The 21350-nt window shown below is 35.0% G+C and overlaps 2 long non-coding RNA genes across 2 annotated transcripts; both read right to left on the reverse strand.

Annotated features, from left to right (window-relative positions):
• Positions 1-15851: 15851 nt before the first annotated feature.
• Positions 15852-17811, reverse strand: LOC118483330. The gene is made up of 2 exons (XR_004870374.1): positions 17195-17811; positions 15852-16078 (listed from the first exon to the last, which is right to left on the reverse strand). It is a non-coding gene; the product is annotated as an uncharacterized LOC118483330 (long non-coding RNA).
• Positions 17812-19996: 2185 nt separating this feature from the next.
• Positions 19997-20795, reverse strand: LOC110881312. The gene is made up of 2 exons (XR_002559686.2): positions 20309-20795; positions 19997-20121 (listed from the first exon to the last, which is right to left on the reverse strand). It is a non-coding gene; the product is annotated as an uncharacterized LOC110881312 (long non-coding RNA).
• Positions 20796-21350: the final 555 nt, after the last annotated feature.

Genomic DNA, 21350 nt, shown 5'->3' on the forward strand with positions numbered 1-21350 from the left:
CCTACTGCTCCTTCAGTGCCGCTAAAAGTTGTGGGTCGACAGTCCATAAAGGTCTTAAAAGTGCACACCGGTGCCTGACCTAAGGTAGGTGAAAGAAAAGACAGAGTTTAACACAAAGGTTGGTTCACGAGAGTAGGATCCAAATGATCCTAGAACAATTTCGGACTGCAGGATATACCTCCTGCGTGTGCAGCTGCGAGCGCTGCGGCAACTCGTTCGTTGATCAAAGCCGTCAACTGGGCTTGTGTCATGTTAACGCGTCCAGACATGTTTCTTCATAATAAGAGTAATACGTGTGAGAGAGGTTCGCGAAAGTACGATAGTAGGACAGAGTAAGCACGCACGTGATCAAACAACAGTAGTTATACTAATCAAGCATACCATGAGCAATGTACTACGTAACTAGCAAGTAGGCAATATACATACATCATATTACCTAGAACGTCGAGCCTTGCATGAGGAGCGAAGTGTCGTTGTGGACCGTTGAGCACTAAACCGGTTATAGTCTGGTTTTAACAAAAACGTTTCTCCTTTATTAAAACCAAGTTCACTATAACCAATGGCTCTGATACCAATCTGTCACACCCCCAAAATCCCACCTGCGGAGTACTACCGCTTGGAGGCGTGACTGACCAGGATCCAGCCACCAATCATACTGAACAGGCATATAAGTAGTTATAAAAGTTTAACCATCACGATTGGTGTTCCAAAACAATTAAGTTTAAGTTGCAAGCGGAAGCATAAGTTTAAAGTTGTAACATAAGTTCAAAAGTTTCAAGTTTAACATAACACGTAGCAATCCGTGTCCCACAACGATCCTCCTCCATGCAAGCTCCCACTGAGTACCTATGGTCCTGCAAAGCATGTAGTAACGAGTCAACAACTAGTTGAGTGAGTTCACGGGTGGGCGTTCGTTTTAGTTATTTCGAAAACAGTTTACTTTATCTGGCATCCTGCCGTGGGGGTTACCCCATATTTTAAAAACGTGACATGTTCGTTCCCAGTTACTCCGGCACTCCGGCCGTGGGGGCTACCCCATGTAGTTATCAGGCATTTCGGCCGTGGGGGCTACCCCATGTACATCATCTGGCTCTCCAGCCGTGGGGGCTACCCCATGTGTATACTAGACTCGTTACCGTATCGATTGCTGACTGTAGTCATGTTTATGTGCCCTGAAAAACATCAATGTCTATCATCATTGACGTGCCCCAGATCCATTAGTTCACGCCCGTCCTCTGCGGCACGGTGTGAGGCTTGTCAGACCTAAATAGCGCTATCTAACTAATGACCCGCTCGCCATTGGCCCGGCGATTAGTCGATACAAAAGGAGGGACTTCGTGATAGAGTTTTAGTCTAGTACGTTTATCCGTCCATCCGGACGAGGAATCACATTCCTGAACCACTGACGTCCTACCCAAGGTAGACGAGGAACCACGTTCCTTAACCCCGTTCCCAACCCAGGGAATCCCATGCTTTGTAAAGGGTGTGAACTCACCTTGGTTTGCTCGGCAGTTAATCACAGAAAGTCAATCAAGTCGCAAGTAGTCAATAACGTCCTAACACGGATATCACGTATAATCAGATTCGAACCAAGTAGTGCACAAATGTTCAACACGTTTGGCAAGCACGTTTAGCAGTAACAGTTAACAGTCAACAGTAGCACATACGGTTCACAAGTTCAGCCCAACTACTTAGGCCCAAACACGTAAAAGCAGTTAACACAGAAGCCCATCAGTCTGGCCCATTAACTAAGGCCCAAAGTGTGGTCTCGAGTCGCAACCGGACTCGCAAGCATGGTCTCGAGTCATGCTGTGTGTTGATCATGGATGGTTGCGAGTCGCAACCGGTGTCGCAACCATGGTTTCGGTTCATCATGCTGAGGTCTCGAGTCGCAACGGGACTCGTAACCTGTGGTTTCGGCTTGTCCTGCTATGGTTGCGAGTCGCAACCGCGTGGTCTCGAGTCATCACGCTGTGGTTGCGAGTCGCAACGGGTGATTGCGAGTCGGTAAGCTGTCGTTTTCAAGTTCACGTGTTGATGCAGGTGTATCAGTCCCATTAGTACAATATAATCAGGCCCAAATCAGGAAACTACCAATAGCATTCCACTAACAGTTTTCCTAATCAGGTTACTAGTCAAAGATGGATCAAAATCACAAGGGTTTTCACATTCTTAACTATCATTCAAAGTGTTCTTCACATATTCAAACATATATTCAACAAGTTCATAACATATTAACCACTTATTCACCCAAAATTATGAACAACTATCAAGATACAATTTTACTAGCATGCATCCTACTTGACAAACATATTCATTAGCCGATTTTCATAGTATAAACACCCAAACTTTTCGGATCTAATCCAAGTGCAACCAATATCATCATTCACCCTTTTTAACATACAATGAACCCATTTTCAACATCAAGTATTTATGCAAATTTCAACTCATAATAAGAACATTCATGAACCGATTTCTATGTATAACTCAACAACTTAACATATTGTCACATAATCTCATACAAACATAACATGAACACACTAACATTCAACAAAACATCAAGAATACTAACCGGTTATGGGTTTCGAGGGTGTGTGTGAAAAGCTTCCAACCGGGTGTGTGTGTGAGCCGATCCAAGTCCAAAGATCCAAGAATGATGGAGTGTGTTTGTGTTCTAGAGTTTAGGTGAGAGAGAGAAGTAGGAGAGTGTGTGTTGTATAATGTTCAACAAATGGCAAAACTAACTAATGTATGGTATATATATAGTCAAGTTCCAAGTGTGCACCCTTAGTGGGTTTCGAGTGGGGTTCACGGCCCAAAGGCCCAACCGGCCAAAGGTTCTCGGCCCAAAGGCCCAAACCGATTTCTATGCACTCGAGACCTCATGGTCTCGAGTCGGGTTCCTTGTTGTTTCGTGTCGGGTTCTTGGTTCTCGGGTTGGGTTCTCGGTTCACATAAAACACGTACACATATACATACAATGCACACATAATAAAGCACATATCACATAAAGGTTCACATTATCATTTTAACTAGTCACATAACGTACAAGCAAGTTACAACGAAAGGTTCTAAATTTCGAGTTGTCACAGAAAAGTTCTAATTCCGTGTGAAATATATTTTCGTTTGAAAAGGTTATTCCACTTCAAAAGTAATTCCGTTTGAGATTTGATTTCGTTTGGAAGTTGTATCAAGATCATTTCACATCAACCGAGTGTCAGTTTCTTTCAAGTTGTTTAATATTGATTAAACTGATTGTGTTTGTTTGATTGTGATTAGGTAAGTCAAGAATTTCACATCATGGCTGAAGAGTTCTACACTACATTCTACAACGCGTTTACATCCGAGTCTTCCGAAATCTCAACTGTCACACCAAAAACCATTACAAAAGCGATAAATAAGAACGTTAAACATGATAACTTCTACGACACACATTCAAAACCACCAACTCTTGAAAGTATTGAAGACTATACATGGTGGAAAGAGCGTTTCATCAACTGGGCAAAATCCTATGCACACGAGAGCTGGTTCTGTATGGAGTTTGGATATGAAAGACCAAGAGATGATAAAGGAGAAGATCTTCCATTCAAGAAATTATCCAAAGAAGACAAATCCGAATTTGCAGCTGAACAAAGAATGATTGCCTTAATTCAATCATCCATCAGAAATGACATGTTTACTTTGTTACAATATGATGGATCTTCAAAATTTATTTGGGAAGCTTTACGGGTTAAGGCAAAGGGGGGTAAACAAATCAAGAAAAACAAAATTACTTTATTAAAGAAAGAATTTGATTTGTTTGATAGTCTTAACGGTGAATCAATTCGACAAATGATTGAACATTTTTGTCATCTAAAAATCGAACTGGAAAGATTTAAGATTGAAAAAACAAGAGAAGAAATAATTGACAAAATCATAGAAGCGTTACCATGAGCTGATCAGTGGCAAACGTTTGTGTTCATTTTGAAAAATGATGTTTTGTATGAAACAATTTCTCTTGATGTGTTAATTGAAAAGATTGAAACTCATGAGCTTGAATTGCAGAAACAAAGCAAGATGAGCAGTTCTTCACATCAACAGAATGTTGGTTTGTACTACAAAGGTAATTTACCTTCGGTGAAAGCTGATAGTTCACCAAAGACAGCATTTAGTGGTGAAAGAACAAAAGAACCTCAGACAAGCTCATCAGGCTACAATCCGGGTTATCATTCATCTGCTTCAAAAGCTAGTTCTGAAGAAGCAGAGGAGATACTGTGCAACATTGCTCTTATGTTGAAAAATTCTCCGGCTATGAGCATCAATGCAGCTAAACAACAAATGAGCTTTCTTGCATCAGTTCTAGAATCGTATGAAGGTCTAGTTGCAGGCAAAATTGGAAATTCCGAATTGACCAAAGAAGACTATGACCAGATTGATCCAGAAGAAATGGAACTCATCGATATCCGCTGGCGTTTAGCAAGTTGCATTCGCAGAGCTCAGAGATACATGGAGATTACCAGGAAGCAATCATTAGGTGGTCCATCAACAAAGCTTGGATTCGACAAATCCAAAGTGACTTGCTTCAGATGTAAACAAAAAGGACATTTCAAAAGAGAATGTAGAAATTCTGAAGTTGCTGAAACAGAGAAACCTTTCAATGATGATTATTATCGAAAGGCGATTTACCACCGTAGCAGAGAAGAGCCAAAGATGATTGAAAATAATCACAGAGAAAAATTAAGAGCACTTGCTGTATTCCATGATGATGAAGGATATGACTGGAGTCAGATTCTTCCAGAAGAAGATCGTTTGGAAAACATAGTTACAGCTCATGGAAGAAAAACATCAAAAAGTCAACATTATGTTTTCGTTGCTGAAATACAAGAGGAAAACAAAGAAGAAAAAGGCACAACTGAAGTAAAAGAGAAAACCAAAGAAGAGATTCTGAGTGAGAAAACATACCGAGACTGAAACATTGTTTTGAACAGAATGGATGAAATGCAAGAAGAGTATGAAAGTGCTGTCAATAATAAGAGATGGGATAAGAAGAAAGAGTGCTATTTCAACAGAGAAGGTGAACCTGTTGTTCCGAAGAAAGACATAATTTTTGAAGATGTTCTTCTCATAATTCCTCGATCTGTCGAATACTATAGAAATGTATTAAAATATGACACATATGCAAAAAGGCATGAAAAGAAAATAAGATATGTCATGACATTGTGTTTGAGGAAGAAGGATGAAGAGAGAATGAAGAAGAATGTTGAAGAAATGGTAAACAATCTGAAGAAAGCTGCTGAAGAGGTTAAAGCCGAAGCTGTTGAAGTTGAGGTTGTGAAGAAAGTCGAAGTTGTTAAAGAGGAAGATTTGAAGGTTGTTGAGAAAGAAAAGATTGAAGAAAAAGTTGAGGTAAATGAAGAGGTTGAGAAAGCTGTTACTGAAGAACAACAAGTTGTAGAAGATGAGAAGAAAATTGAAAGTTTGGCTGAGGTGAAGAATGAGATTTTGAAGGTTGCTAGTGATGCTGGTGATGAGGTTGGTGTTGAAGGAAAGCAGAAAGATGCTGATCAGACAGAAGTTGCAGCAAACACCAAAGTGCCAATCACTGAGGTAAATTCTGATTCTGAAATCTTAAAAACGATTGAACAGTGCAAGAAATGCATGGAACCATGCAGTGCTTATACTGAAAAAGTTGAAAAGTTCAGAACAAGAAATCTTGAATTCACAAGAGTTGAAGAAGTTTTCAAAAATAAATGCAAAGAAATGTTAGAAAACGAAAAAGCTTTAAAAGAAAATAATGAAAAACTTTTAGAAAAATGTAAAAAATTAGAAAAAGAAAATGAAGTTTTGAAAGAAAATGTTTTGAAAAAAACAGAAGAATGTGATCAAAAGAAAAATGTGTGTCAAGAAATGAAGAAAGAATATGATTCAATAAAATTGGCATATCACATTACAAAAGAGTCATATGAAAAGGTGAAGGGTGAAATGAAATTTGTTCAATCAAGATTGAATTACTGTTCTGAAACATCAAAGGAACTAGAACGAATGTATGAAATTAAACAAAATGTTGTAAATTCATATATTGAAGATGTTGCTAAGCTAAAACGTCAGATTGCTGATTTAGAACAGGATAACAACAAATTAAAAAGTTACCATGCGTCGTCATATGTGCTTGAAAGAATTTTCAACTTAAAACTGGACGGGAAAGATTCTGAGCAAAACAAGAAAGGTATTGGCTCAGAGTTTCATCAAGTTCCACCACCGGAAAAGTTTGTATTTTATGATGATGAAAAGGTCGAAAAAGCTTTCAACTTGGTAGATCAATTACCAGACAACATTGACGTAACCTATTCCAAATCTGATGATTCTGATGATTCAGAGGTGGTAGGTAAAGTCGTTGAAAGTGTGTTGAAAGAAGAGTCGGATGAAACACGTAATTCTGAATCACAGGATGAAAATGAAGGTAATTTTCATGATGGATATCTGAAAAACACAAAATCCGAGAAAAACTTGAATGATGATTTAAAAGGATTGGTTTATACCATGATTGGATCGGACAAATTATTCTTAGATGTTGTATTCCCGATTCAGAATGTGATTTCAGAAAAGATTGACAAAGTTTTCAAAATGGTTGAAATTGAAAAGTCTGAAATTTCAAAGTTTGCTGGTAAAGGTCACAAAAAGTTTTATAATAAATCCGGTTTCAAAAAGAAAAACATGAAGGCTGGGTTGGGTTATAAGAAGAAACAAAATTGGAAGAAAAATGAAACACCAAATTTTCAGGCAAAAATGAATTTTGTTCATGGAACAACTTCAGAAGAAGAGAAAGAACTAAAATTTAGACGACAGTCTAATGACGAGTTCTTAGCTCAAAAGAAAAAGCAACAACCACAGGTCAAAGATGTATCCAAGAGAACATGTTTCAAATGTGATCAAATTGGACATCTTGTACGCAAATGTCCAAATCTGAAACCTGTTGATGTTGAGTTGAAAAAGAAGTTTGAAAATGTTGAGAAACAAAAATCTGAGGATATGAAACAAAGGTCAACAAGATTTGATTCCAAACAAACTTGGAGGTACAACACAAACAAGTTTGCTTCGAATCAAACTTGGAAATCAAACCCGAATAGGTTCGATTTAACACACACAGAGATTTAGAACAACGCAAAGTTGGAAAACATCAGTTGATATGACAAAACCTCAACAGTTTTGGAAACCAAATGTTGTTGTTCATAATCAAAATGTTCAAAAAGACTCACATTTTTACAAAAGAGGTGCTTCAAAAGGTCAAACTTGGTCAGTTAAGAAACCAATGATTTCAAAAGTTGATGAAAAAGTTGAAGTTAAAATTGAAAAAGTCTTTGTTCAAAACGACGAAGATTTTCCAAAATTAAATGATGCATATTATGTTGAAATGCCTAAGGTCCAACAAACCCGGGCTAATTTGTTCAAGTAATTGAGTAAGTGTAAATGTGTAGGTGCTCAACAAAACCAAAGATTGTGAGAATGGAAGTTGGAGTAGCCTGGCACAACGAGGGGAGGAGGCTGCTGGACCCTGTGTTGGTTGAAACAGGGAGTTTATCTGTTTTCTGTACATAAATAAACAATATTTCAAAATCCTAAAAATTGAAAAATTAAAAACCAAAAATATGTTTTCATTTTGTCAAAAATTTGAAAAATCAAAAAATATGTTACTTGAATATGCCGAAACCCTCACGACGGAAGAAACATGACTAATTTCACAAGATTGAAAAATGGTTTTCAAACTGTAAAAGATCAATGTGTTGTAAATCATGGGGGTATTTACTGCTTTTCATGCAATTCGGTACACATTAAGCAGAAAATGGATGGCGAGATAAAGCTATCTACATCGGTTATCAAATTTTCTTTAAATGATTTTGCATTTTAGGGGGAGTAAGAAATATTTCAGAAAATACAAAAACATTTGAAAATTTTAAAAAGCCAAAAACATGATAAAATAAAAAATTGAGTTTTTGTGTAAAAAGAGGAAATGATAGCACATCAGTGGACAATCACAGTACGCTAAAGAAATGGAATGTTTTATTGTGATAAACGGTCTCATTGATGATGTGCCAGTAGATTTTTACACGTTTAGTAGATCGTTTTCGAGATATAAACCTAAATATCAATACTTTACTTATTTCGTGGGGAACATCTCTCGGATATATAGGTAACCCCTGAAATCTTGTTTGAAGGGCTTTCTATTTCTGACATACTAGGTCTTTGTGCGTGATGATATCTGGGGTATTATACCTGGACTTCTGATTTTGCGGGAGCAATAGCCTAGTCCTCGTATAATGCTTTGCATTGCTTTAATCTTAAAGCTAGCCCTCAGCATAAGAATGATGAAACATTGAAAAATGTTAATCATGTGTTGTTGAAGAAAAGATCCCCAAACGGGACACACCTGAAAGTCGAGCCGTCATCTCTCTGCACGAACGGAAGTTCTGACCTGAGCTCTCACGGTTTCGCATTACCCGGTTACAGATATCATTAGTGTACATTCACCTGTAAGACTGAATATAGAATTCTGGATACGAGAGTATATTCTGAGGTGGGATACGCGAATAAGTTAAGTCCTTAAAACACTAAATCCGTATCTCGAAACAATTGAAATTTGTGTGAAAATTTAAGTGGATCAGTATACTGACAATCTAAATGAATCGTTTAGAACTTAAAGTGTTTAAAGCTCAACGGTACTAGTGATTTGTCATAAACTGATATGATCCTCTGATGCAAACTCAAACAAAAATATTGTTTGTAAATATGTTTGTAAATATTTCTTTACTGCTTTATGTTTCAGAAAAATACAAAAAGATTTTTGATTCTGTTTTAGTTTCGACAACCGATGTCTGGATGCTAAGTTTCAAAATCTAGGTATGCTGATTGTATTTCTGAAAATAAAACAAGTTCATTAATTTGAAACTCTAAGTTTTTAAAAAACAAAAATCAAAAACAGTTTGTGAGATCTCTAAGGTCATTAATTTGGACTTGGATGTTTAACTGTGAGGGATTTGGATTCTTAGATTGTTAAAATCTGTAAAAGAGCCAGTTTCCGATTTTAGATACTTAATACTGCCAAATCTTTGAAGATTGTTGATAGGGGAATGATTAAAAAGTTTAAGAAAGTCAGATTACGATTTCTGGACAATTTCAAAATGTTGTTACTTATAAATGTTTGAGAAGTTGCAGATACCAGATTACGATCCCGACAGCTGAGTCTAGGGGGGGGGTCTGAAGACAAGCTTGAAGCAAGGGGAGCTTGTAAACGGAAAGCAAGGTGACGATCCCTAAAGCACGGAAGCTTAACGAAAGGGGGAGCCTGAAGAAAGTTGTTAATGAAAGAGCTAGAATCAGATTCTGGTATAACATTCAAGATGGAAGCTGATGGAAAAAGATAAACATTGATGGATGCTTATAGTGTTAGACAATCTGGATAGAGCAAAAAGACTGATCAAGACTGAAGATGTGTCATGCTAACGATTAGACACTGAATACTTCGTCAACATCCAAGGGGGAGTCTGTTAGTGCACTATGTCTGTTGACTTCGTCTTGTATAATGTAATGAGATAGGATTGATAGATCAGGGCTCGTAGAACGAGAAAACAAATTTTATGTGATTTAGGGTAATTCTGCACGAAATTACCAAGATGGTAATTCCGCACAGAATAGATAATTTCACTTGAATGGTTAATTCCGCATGTGAGTTAACAGGTTAATTCCGTACGGAATTAGCTTTAGCTTATTCCGCTTGAAACTAACTTGTTAATTCCCCACAGAATTACACGCCTATATATTACCTTGATTCCTTTTCATTTGTAACATTTGTCTGATTTGGTACCGAAGTGCTGCCAAATTGTCTCGAGGTGCTGTAACACTATTACATCAATAATAGAGACATACTAAATTGAATCAAGCTGTTATCTTGTCCGTTTCATTGATTCCGCCTTTGATTTGGATCCAAAACTCTTCTGAACGACTCTATACAACGATCCTACAGGATGTTTCTGACTTGAAGGTTATTTGGTGGGTGAGGATGATTCTGTTGTCGTCACATACTGTTTAGAATATGTCTTTCTGTCTATGATGCTTATATGCTAAGACATTGACTGCAGGTAAGCTTTTCTTGCTAAACATCTTGCTAATTAACGATATATAAATATTGTGGTGTTTCATATGGTGTCCTTGGGGGTCTGTGCTGCTATGCTGAGACGTTATTGGTTGATGTTGTTGGTGGCATATTGATTTCAGGTTTAAGACGTTGATTCACTTTTGTGTACGACTACTGTAAGCGTTAAACATGCTTTGTTGAGCAGTTACCTTCTTATAGGTTTATTGCGGTTGTCTTGGATATTTTCATTTTGTTGATTTGAGGCAACTCACACGTGTTTTTTACGTACAGTGTCAAATGTCAAAAAACAAATTACTTACGTTGTCAAATATCAAAAGAAAATTTGCACACTTTGCCGAATGTAAAAGTTTTTTTTTCTTTTACATGTCGAATGTAAACTCACACGTAAAATATTTTTTACGTACGAATGTCAAAAAACTTATTACCTAGGGTGTCGAATGTAAAAAAAATTTGTGTACGGTGTCGAATATAAACGTTTTTTAAGAGAGAGAGATGAAGTTTGAAGATTTATAAAAAAAGGAGGAAATAAAGAAGAGGAGAAAGAAACATGAGATAATGTTTGACATGAGGAGGGAGAAGCATGATGTGATGTCTGATATTAGGAGAAAGATTGAATATTAAAATGACTAGTTTAACCTTACAGCAAAAAAACAAAAAATGTATTTGTGGCCTTATCTAATTGGTGTATGAGAGTTCTTATGGTTCTTGCAAGTGGGTATGGTTCTCCCTTGAACCGAATTATATATATATATATATATATATATATATATACACACATATACATATATAGGGTAAGGTTATTGTAAAAAAGGTTAAAAGTGTGAGAAGTGTGAGAAATATTGTGAAGATGACATGTGTCCTCAATCTAAATTAATTTAAAAAGGTAAACAAATAATTTTATCATTGATTCAATTAATTCAAAACCTTCCATAACCGCCACCTTATTTATAGAAACATGATTTTTTAAAAGATCTCTATAAAAACCACGAATAACACTACAACCATCATTTAGCATGTATATAACACAATTCAATAATTATATAATACCATTCAATAAGTATATAATACCATTCAATAAGTATATAACACCATTTTAAAGATCTCTATAAAAACACTTCAAATAACACTGCAAAATCACCATTCAGCACATATATAACACCATTCAATAAGTATATAACACCATTCAATAATTATATAACACCATTCAATAAGTATATAACACCACTCAATAAGTATATAACACTATTAAAGACACTACCTCCATTTCCAGAATGTGTTCTTAGTATAATGTTCATAGTATGGTTATTGTACATGGTGTTTTAAACCTGCATGCATGGTGTTTTACAGCTGCAAGCTAGTAGATGTTCCAGATTCCATATACTAAAACACCATGGTGTTTTAAAACCTACATTCCAGTAGATAAAAAAACACCACGCTTTCCAGTATGTGTTTAAAACAACACGCTTTGAATCACAATACAATTAAAACACCACTGTATGAACATAGACAAAACATCATGGACTAAACATCTGATCGAAACATATTTTTTCTCTATATAAGTATAGCAATATGGTACTTATATTAAAAATAAAAAAACGCTCGTTATTATGGTGTACTTTTTTTTCAAAAAAAGTTACGTATAAAAAGTTGTTGACGTTTAAAAAAGACGTGGCGAAGTTACATGTGCATTAATGTTAGTTTCTTAATTTACAAATATTAAATTTACCTGTATACCCTTAATCTAAAAAAATTAATATGTTTAATAGTAAATATTATTTACAATTTTGCCATTATGATCTCAACCATTAGATCAAAGATCAATGGTGTAGATTCTTTCTTACCTTTCTCATAAAAACCCCATTTTTACAGAAACCTTTACCTATATATATATATATATATATATATATATATATATATATATATATATATAGGGCATGGATCTACAAAAAACTTATTTCTACTAAGAAAACCTAGGAAACCCAATCTAGACCATTGATCATGATCATCCAATGGCTCATAGAATTTGAAGCATTTTTGAATTAAATTAAATAGAGTGGTAAAGTCAAAAAGGTACTTCAAGGGCATATGGGTAAAATTACCTATGATATTATGACATTTTATATATTATATTCATATTGATTAGACATGCATGATATGAAAAGGAGAGAGAAGCACAATTACCTATAACCAAGACTCCCATTTCTCTCTTTCTCTCTCAGACCTTCATTCTCTCTCTTCTTTATTGTTGTCACCATCACCATCATCATTGTTTCTCTTTCTTCTTTCTTCTTTTCTTTGAGAATTCAAAAAAAACTTCTGTGCATTCACCATCATCATCATCCCTTCTCTCATCCTCTCTCTTTCTTCATGTTTCAATCACCAAGAACACACACAAGTGTGTGTGAGAGAATCGTTATTGTTAAAACCCCTTCGTGTTCATGAAGAACACCAAGAACACACACACAAGTGTGTGAGAAAGAAGCAGGCCTGAATCATTCGGTTGCATGTGTTTCTAGAGAGAGAAAGTTATTAGAACACCAAGACCAAGAACACACACAAGTGTGTGAGAGAGAAGCAGGTCAGAAATCATTTGGTTCATGGGTTTTTAGAGAGAGAAAGTTGTTAGAACGCCAAGAACACACACACACAAGTGTGTGTGAGAGAATCATTTTTGAAGATCTTCATCGTGTTCATCAGACGGGTCTAGATCCGGTTAGTGTTCTACTAATTGCAAGAACACACTTGATTTTTTTGTTAAAAAGGTTGTCAATAACTTTTTGTGTGCTCAAAGTGTTCTAATAATGGGTTAATGTTCATGTATTTTGCAGGTTTTTGTTTTTATGTTAAAATGATTTTTAGTTTTTTGATATTTTCAGTTTGTTGACCAATAATTTATGGGTTGGGTTTGTGTTAGGTTTTATAAATTGGATTTGCTTTATTTTGTTTTCTGTTTTTTGTTTAAATTGGGCATCCCAATTATTGGTAGATAATTAGTTTGAAAATCCATAATTGTTACAGTAAAGGTTTCAAAATGTTGTTGGTTAAGTTGTTCTTTTTTTATAATTAGTGTTAAATGTTTCAAATTTTTGCAGGCATAACTAGTTACGTATGTTACATTTCTGCCAGCTAGATTCTAAACTGTTTGTCCTGTATGTTGTAACATATGTTACACTTTCGGACAATATATGGTGCATACATTGTGTTACACATTTTGTTTTGATATGAGTGGATATTGAAATGGTGAATGGTAATTGTTGTATCCTCATCTTAGCAAGTACTCTTTTGCTGACTACTAATATTTGTGTTTTTCATTTCTTGGGCAGGACTGGGACTGGGAAGAAACCTAACAAAACATTATGTGTTTACAAATCTATATCTTTTTAAATGGGTTGAAATGTTATTTTAAATGGGTTGTTAGTTGAAATGTCTTGCTGGCATAATTAGCTACATATGTTGTAATAAGGTTACACGTGTTACTTATGTTAAAACCAGCCCTTTCTTGGACATAAAAAGGAGCTACACATATGTAACACATGTTTGTAACGTGTGTTACACTGGAGGGTACCTTTGATGTTGTACAGAAGTTACCCTCCAGTGTAACACATGTTACAAACATGTGTTACATATGTTCAACCTCTTTGTTACCAAAAATCGGGGCTGCACATATGTAACACGTGTTACAACAGGTTTTTACCTACTTGCACGTCTCTATTACAAATGGATGAAAAACAGTTTTTTTAAAACATCCACGGTGTAACACTTGTTTATTTGAAAGTTCTTAAAACAACCGTTGTAACACGTGTTATAATCCCATCGTCAATGTAAAGATACATCCAATGTAACACGTGTTACAAAAGGAAATTACCTACTTACACATCTCTATTACGTTGATTTAAACAGTTATTTAAAAACATCCACTTTGCAACACTTGTTTATTTGAAAGTTCTTAAAACAACCGTTGTAACACGTGTTACAACTTTTTTAGTGTTGTGCATTTTCCTTTTTATTATCTCATCTTCAGCTTGAAGATACATCCAATGCAACACGTGTTAGGTTTGTTACGTGTTACAAAAGGTTTTTACTTAATGTAATAGTAAGTTTAAATGTTAAAATGTTTTTTTTAAGATTGGCTGTTAAATGATAAAATATATAAACTTCATAATTTATTCGGAATATCTCGTTTATTTTACAAATAACTCCGGAAATATTACTTGTGCTATTATGTATTTACTATGGCGGTTGTATTTGCAGGAGTGAGGAGAATGACCAGGTCCGTGACGGGTAGGCTGGCTAATAAGCGAAAGCAGAACGATAAAGAAACAGAACGATAACGAAAGAAGGTAGATGGAGAAACCGATGAAGAATGGAAACAAGAAGTCGATAAAGGGCAGGTGGTGGGTACCTTTGACGTTGTACATAAGTTACCCTCCAGTGTAACACATGTTACAAACATGTGTTACATATGTTCAACCCCTTTGTTACCAAAAATCGGGGCTGCACATATGTAAGACATGTTTGTAACTTATGTTACACTAGAGGGTAACACATGTATGATCATTTTTGGATCATTTGTATATATTTAAGTCTGTATAAACCTACAACATTGATACCCCCAAAAAGGTTACACATGTTACGATAGAATGGGAAATGTGTAGCAACGTTCAATACTGTTGTTTCACTCTATAGTGTGTAACATGTGTGAAATGGCGTTTGTCAGTAAAACATATAACTTGTAAGGTGATACGACTGTATCTTTAAAACATGTTTACCTATAAGTACTTACATGTTACAGGTTGTATGTTTAAAACATGTTTAAACTGGAAACAGGAAACACTTGCAATGTATAAAGCAGAGTTACAGAAGATGTAACATGTGTAAAACTGGAAACACTTGTGTAACATTTTGGTGTAACACATTTTACAGGTTGTATCTTTAAAACATGTTTACCTATAAGTACTTACAAAATATAAAGCAGAGTAGGAACACAACTTTTAAGGATGTTACATACATTGTAGAGAAGATGTTACATGTGCACACACAATTAAGATGTGTAACATCACGACAAGTGTCATGTGTGATCTTTTTTTGTTACCCTAGGGTGCTAAACGTATTACAACGTTCATAACACACGTAAACTTATACTAACATCCGTCCCTATGTCCACAGATGATATAGAACATACTCCACGTTACCATATTTACTAGTATTCTAATGGCACTAAATTGTGGACACCGAATGTCAACGAGCAATATCATCCTATTATTGTTAAATCATACGTCACACTGGAAGAACTTCTTGCCATGTGTAAGGCTTATAACCAAGAAGCTGGGTTCAATGTAAAAAATATACGTTAATGCAGTTTTTTTATCTACTAATAACATTGTTAATAACAAGTCTAGGTACTTATGTAACATGAAGTGTATCGTTTGTCCCTTTAATTTGTTACACTAGTCTCATATACTTATAGTTACATATATTACTTGTTTGTTCATTGATATGACATTTTGGATGATGTAATGTTGTTACATATGTAATTTTGCTAAGTTTAAATTGACACCAAAGGGGCTGACATATGTAACACATGTTTATAACATATGTTACAATATGGGTATATATGTAACACATGTATAGCAATCTTACACATATTACATATAGGTGTTACATGTGTTACAACGTCAAGGTTACACATGTTACATATAGTTGTTGCATCCAAAAAAAAAAATTGCCTTCACAACAACATCCGTATTCATCCAAATATTGGCATACTAACAATGAAAATAAAAATAAATTTTATATCAATAGTTGTAATGCTTCTAAAAATGGTCTTCTAAAAATTGCCTTCACAACAACACCATCGTCACCACGAAAACCTGATGATGCGTTGTAATCCTTCCGCGGGTTTCGCTTCTTGATAACCATCTTCATCTTGAACACAAAACATCTTTCCACCTATGAACAAAACAAGTACATCAATATTAAATATTCTATAGTTAAAACTTATTAATCTTCTATGTAACATGTGTAACGTGGCTATACATGTGTTACCTCTCTAGTGTAACACATGTTACAAACATGTGTTACATATGTGCACCCCCCCCCTTTGTGTCCAAAAAAGGGTTGGGGTATCTATAAGTAACTTGCATAATGTTGTTACTACATATGTAGCTAATTATCCCACAAAAAAAAACACGACTTTTTATTTGTAAAATAAACGAGATATTCCGAATAAATTATGAAGTTTGTACGTTTTAACATTTAACAGCCAATCTAAAAAAAACAATAAGCTGGTCTCATATACTGGGTGTAACACATGTAACACCCTATATACAACATATGTAACCCGCAGTGTAACATGTGTTACAACATATATGACAAACAGTTTAGAAATTTTAGCATTAATCTTCGTAAAAATAACAATATACTCTGTACAAACAATTTAGAAAGTCAACATTAATCTTCGTAAAAAATATCAATATACTCTTCGCATAAATGTAGCTGATAGAAATGTAACATATGTAACAAATTATGCCAGTAAAAAACACGAATTTCTATTTGTAAAACAAAACCGATATCCGATTAAATTATGAACTTTCTAAAGGTAATGAAAATGTAATATCAGAGTGAATTTATTCAAAAAAACAACTAAAAAACAAAGAAATTTGAAACATACATCGTAAAAATTATGGATTTTCAAACTAATTATCTACCATCAATGGTGATGCTGAATTTAAACAAAACTAGAACACAAATCAAACCAAATCCAATTCATAAACCCTAAAAAAAACCCAGCTCACCCACATCCCCCCCCCACACACACACAAAAATCCAACTAAAAGCAATCATTAACTCAAAATCGCTGGACAAACAATTTAGAAATTTAACTTTAATCTTCATAAAAAAATCAATACACTTTGAAGAGAGAAATACAACATACAAAAATTTCTTATAGATCTTGATTTAAAAAATAAAATAAACAAACTAGCTCTGATTTTAAATCTACCAAACGTTATACAAAGTATAAATCTAAACAAATTACATAAATTAACAAAAGTAAGATCTTTAAACCTGTTTCTCTCTCACACACTTGTGCGTGTGTTCTTGGTGTCTAGGTGAACAACATGAAAATTGTTATCTCTCCTTCCAAAACATTAGCTTTCCTTCTCTAAAAAACAGAAACAAAGATGTGATTAAAATGACACCGAGCTTCCTTTTCTTTGAGAGCTTTGATGGTGGCTTCGATCTTCAATGGTGGCTTCGATCTTCAGATTTCAAGGTTGGAAGGGATGGTGGCTTTGATCTTCGATCTTTGAGAGCTTTGATGGTGGCAGAGCATTGATGGTGGCTTCGATCTTCATATTTCAAAGGTTGGAAGGGATGGCTTCGATCTTCGATCTTCAGATTTCAATGGTTGAAGAAGAGAACAATGGAGTTTTGAAAAATATGATGGATGATAAGAAGTACAAAAGGTGATGGATGATGGGTTGGGTATAATCAAGTGGGGATGTGGGGAAATGTGATGGTTGGTGAAAAGTACAAAGCACAATCTTCAAAGAAAGAAACAAAAAGACCAAAATACCCTTAAAGGATGGGTATGGATGAGGTGATGTGGGTGAATGTGGACCACATATTCTAGTTTGCTAAGTTTTCTCACTAAAATTGGTTTTCTCCATATACTTACACTATATATATATATATATATATATATATATATATATATATATATATATATATAGAGAGAGAGAGAGAGAGAGAGAGAGAGAAAGTATAATGTACTTCAAGGCTTAACCTACATTAACATACATGACAAAAAATATAACGTGCGTTATTATCATAGAACGTGCGTGATTATAGTCCCATGCGTGATTATGTGGTCCCATGCGTGATTATGTGGTCCCATGCATGATTATGTGGTCCCATGCGTGATTATACCCCTGATCCAACGGTTACCATTGTCTCCTACGTGATGTATGATAAGGCTTTTTGTATGTTAACCTTACTCTATATATATATATATATAGGGGAAGGTTCAAATGAAAACCACTAGTTATTGTGAAAATTCGAAAACTAATTAAAAAAAGCCAAAAAAACATACAAATTTTTTTTATATTTTTTTTTGCAAACCAAATTTCACAGGTTTTTTTATATAAAAAAAAATTTCAAAAAAAAAAAAATTTTTTTTTTGTGTAGTGCACATGTGTATTATTACACATGTGCACTACACAATTTTTTTTTTGAAAAAAGTTTTTTTTATATATAAAAACCAGCGATTTTTATAAAAAAAATTGAAAATTTTTTTTTTTGTGTGTTTTTAGGCTTTTTTTAGTTAGTTTTCGAGTTTTCACAATAAAAGTGGTTTTCATTTGAACCATCCCCTATATATATATATATATATAGGGGATCGCTAAAATGAAAACCACCTCTAGTTGTAAGAACCATGTGAACCACTTTTTAGCCTTTAGATCAACTAGATGGATGGATGAGATTAAAAGTAGTTAATATTAATATTAAAAGCTTTTTGTCTTATTATGTCTTTAATATTTTAATTAAAAAGGGTATTTAAGTAATTTTGTTTTTTTGTCTTATTAGTTTTATTGTTTTTTAATAGACTTTTGTCCTATTTGCATTAAATGTTTCTTTTTTTTTTTCCTAAATTCAGTTTTTTTTTATTAAAACAAACATATTGAAAATCAGATTTTTTGATAAAAAAAATTTACGTGCGTTTATTTATGACCCGTTTTTTACGCGCGTTTTTTACGACCCATTTTTTACGACTCGTCTTAACGCCGTTTTTACGGCCCGTTTTTTATGACCCGTCTTTTAACGCCGTTTTTACGGCCCGTTTTTTACGACCCGTTTTTACGACCCGTTTTTTACGACCCTTTTTAAGACCCGTTTTTTACGACCCGTTTTTACGACCCGTCTTTTACGACCCGCCTTTTAACGCCGTTTTTACGGCCCGTTTTTTACGACCCGTTTTACGCCCGACTTTTTCACGCGTCGTTTTTTCAACGCGCCGTTTTTACGTTGACGTTTTTTACGTTTTACACGCCGGTTTCTTACGTTAACGTTTTTCTACGTTTTACGCGTCGATTTTTTACGTTTTATGTTAAAATTTATACGTTTTACGTTTTTATGTTTTACATAAAACTTTTTTCATTTTACGTAAAACATTTTACGTTTTACGTAAAACTTTTAACGTTTTACGCAAAACATTTTACATTTTACGCAAAACATTTTACGTTTTACGCAAAACATTTTACGTTTTACGTAAAACATTTTACGTTAAAATTTTTACATTTTACGTTTTACGTTTTTACGTAAAAAGTTTTACGTTTTACGTAAAAAGTTTTACGTTTTACGTTTGGCGTAAAACTTTTTACGTTTTACGTAAAACTTTTTATGTTTTACGTTTTAAATAAAAAAGTTTACGGTTTAATTTAAAAAGTTTACGGTTTAATTTTTTTTCTTTTACAAAAACTTTTTTACACAAAAACGAACGCACCCAGAAAATCGTTACTCGGTAGGTGTCTCAGATAGTTTGCTATCATCATCGACGCCTAAAAAAAAAAAAACTATAAAAAAACCCAACAAAACAAAAATCAAAAAGAATGAGTGGATTCTGGAAAAAAAAAGTTTTGGCTCAGATTTTCCGAACATCAGAGGCTGCAAAGTTGGGTTGCGGGTTTAAAAACCTACCCACCACCATCCTTGCCGCGCCATCGTCCTTTTTTTTTTGCATCATCACCGCCGATTCAAAAAGCCACCATATTCAACCCAGATTCAACATGAACAACATTCAAACCCAGATTCAACATGAACATCATTCAAAAACAGAATATCATTCAAACGCAGATTCAACAAGATCAAAAAGGTCTCAATAACATCATGAATACCCATATTCAACATGAACAACATTCAAGCCCAGATTCAACAGAATCAAACCAGAAAGTCAAACCCCCAAGATTCAAAACCATATTCAACAGAAATCAAACCTGCAGCAAAAACCCAAAAGATTCAAACCCAGGTTCGAACACCCACCACCAGATTCAACAAAAATTAAAACCCAGAATCAACAAAATTCAAACCCATGTTCAACAAAAAAAACCACAGATTCAAGAAAATACAAGAACACATATCAAGAACACAGAATCAACAAAAATTCAAACCCAGAACATGTACCAAAATAGCATCGGTATCTTCATCATTCATTCAAGAACACATATCAAAATACCAGCCACTACCCACGGTTAGAACCACCACCGCCGCCGACCAACCACCACCGTAACCGTAGATCCACCACCGCTGACCAACCACCACCGTAACCGTAGAACCACCGCCACCAACCAACCACCGCCGACCACCAACCAGCCGTCGAACCGCCGCCACCACCACAACATCAAATCGGAAGAGATGAAGACGGTGGTGGTGGTCGGATTTGTTTCAGGTTGTTGGTAGACATTGACCGGAGGGGAGGGGGTGTTTGAGGTAGATCGGAAGAGATGAAGACGCTGGGGGGTTACTGCAGAGACGGATGGGGGGGGGGGTGGTTGGTTGCAGGTAAAGAATCGCCGGATCCCCTTCTCTCTCTTTTGAAGATGAACATGGTGGTGGAACACAAAAATGAGGAACAAAAACTTTATAAACAAAATAACCAGAGGTGAGAGGAGAGAGGATATAGGTTTTATAAACAAGATGGAGAGGAGAGAGGAGAGAGGAGAGATATATATTAAATGAAGAGAGAGGGAAGATATGACACTTGGGGTAAAAGACCAAAATACCCTTTATGTTGGCTTAATCTGATTGGCTTAGAGTTGTTCTCGCGGTTCTTACAACTGGAGGTGGTTTTCATTTTAGCGGCTCCCTATATATATATATATATATATATATATATATATATATATATATATATATATATATATATATATATATAGGGGGCTGCTAGAATGAGAACCACCTCGAGTTGTAAGAACCGCGAGAACTACACCCCACGGGTGGGCGTTCACCGTGATTTTTTTTTTACAACTAGATGTGTGTATTATAAACGCAGCCGTAAAAAAAAATTTTTAAATGCCGCGGCCGAGGGGGTAGTTTTTTACACCACAAGTTTGGTGTTTTTAATTTTTTTCTTTTTTCTTTTTTTTCACCAAACTTGTGGTGTAAAAAACTACCCCCTCAGCCGCGGCGTTTAAATTTTTTTTACGGCTGTGTTTATAATACACAC

This window comes from Helianthus annuus, chromosome 10 (genome assembly GCF_002127325.2).
Source record: "Helianthus annuus cultivar XRQ/B chromosome 10, HanXRQr2.0-SUNRISE, whole genome shotgun sequence".
Classification (NCBI taxonomy): Eukaryota; Viridiplantae; Streptophyta; class Magnoliopsida; order Asterales; family Asteraceae; genus Helianthus; species Helianthus annuus.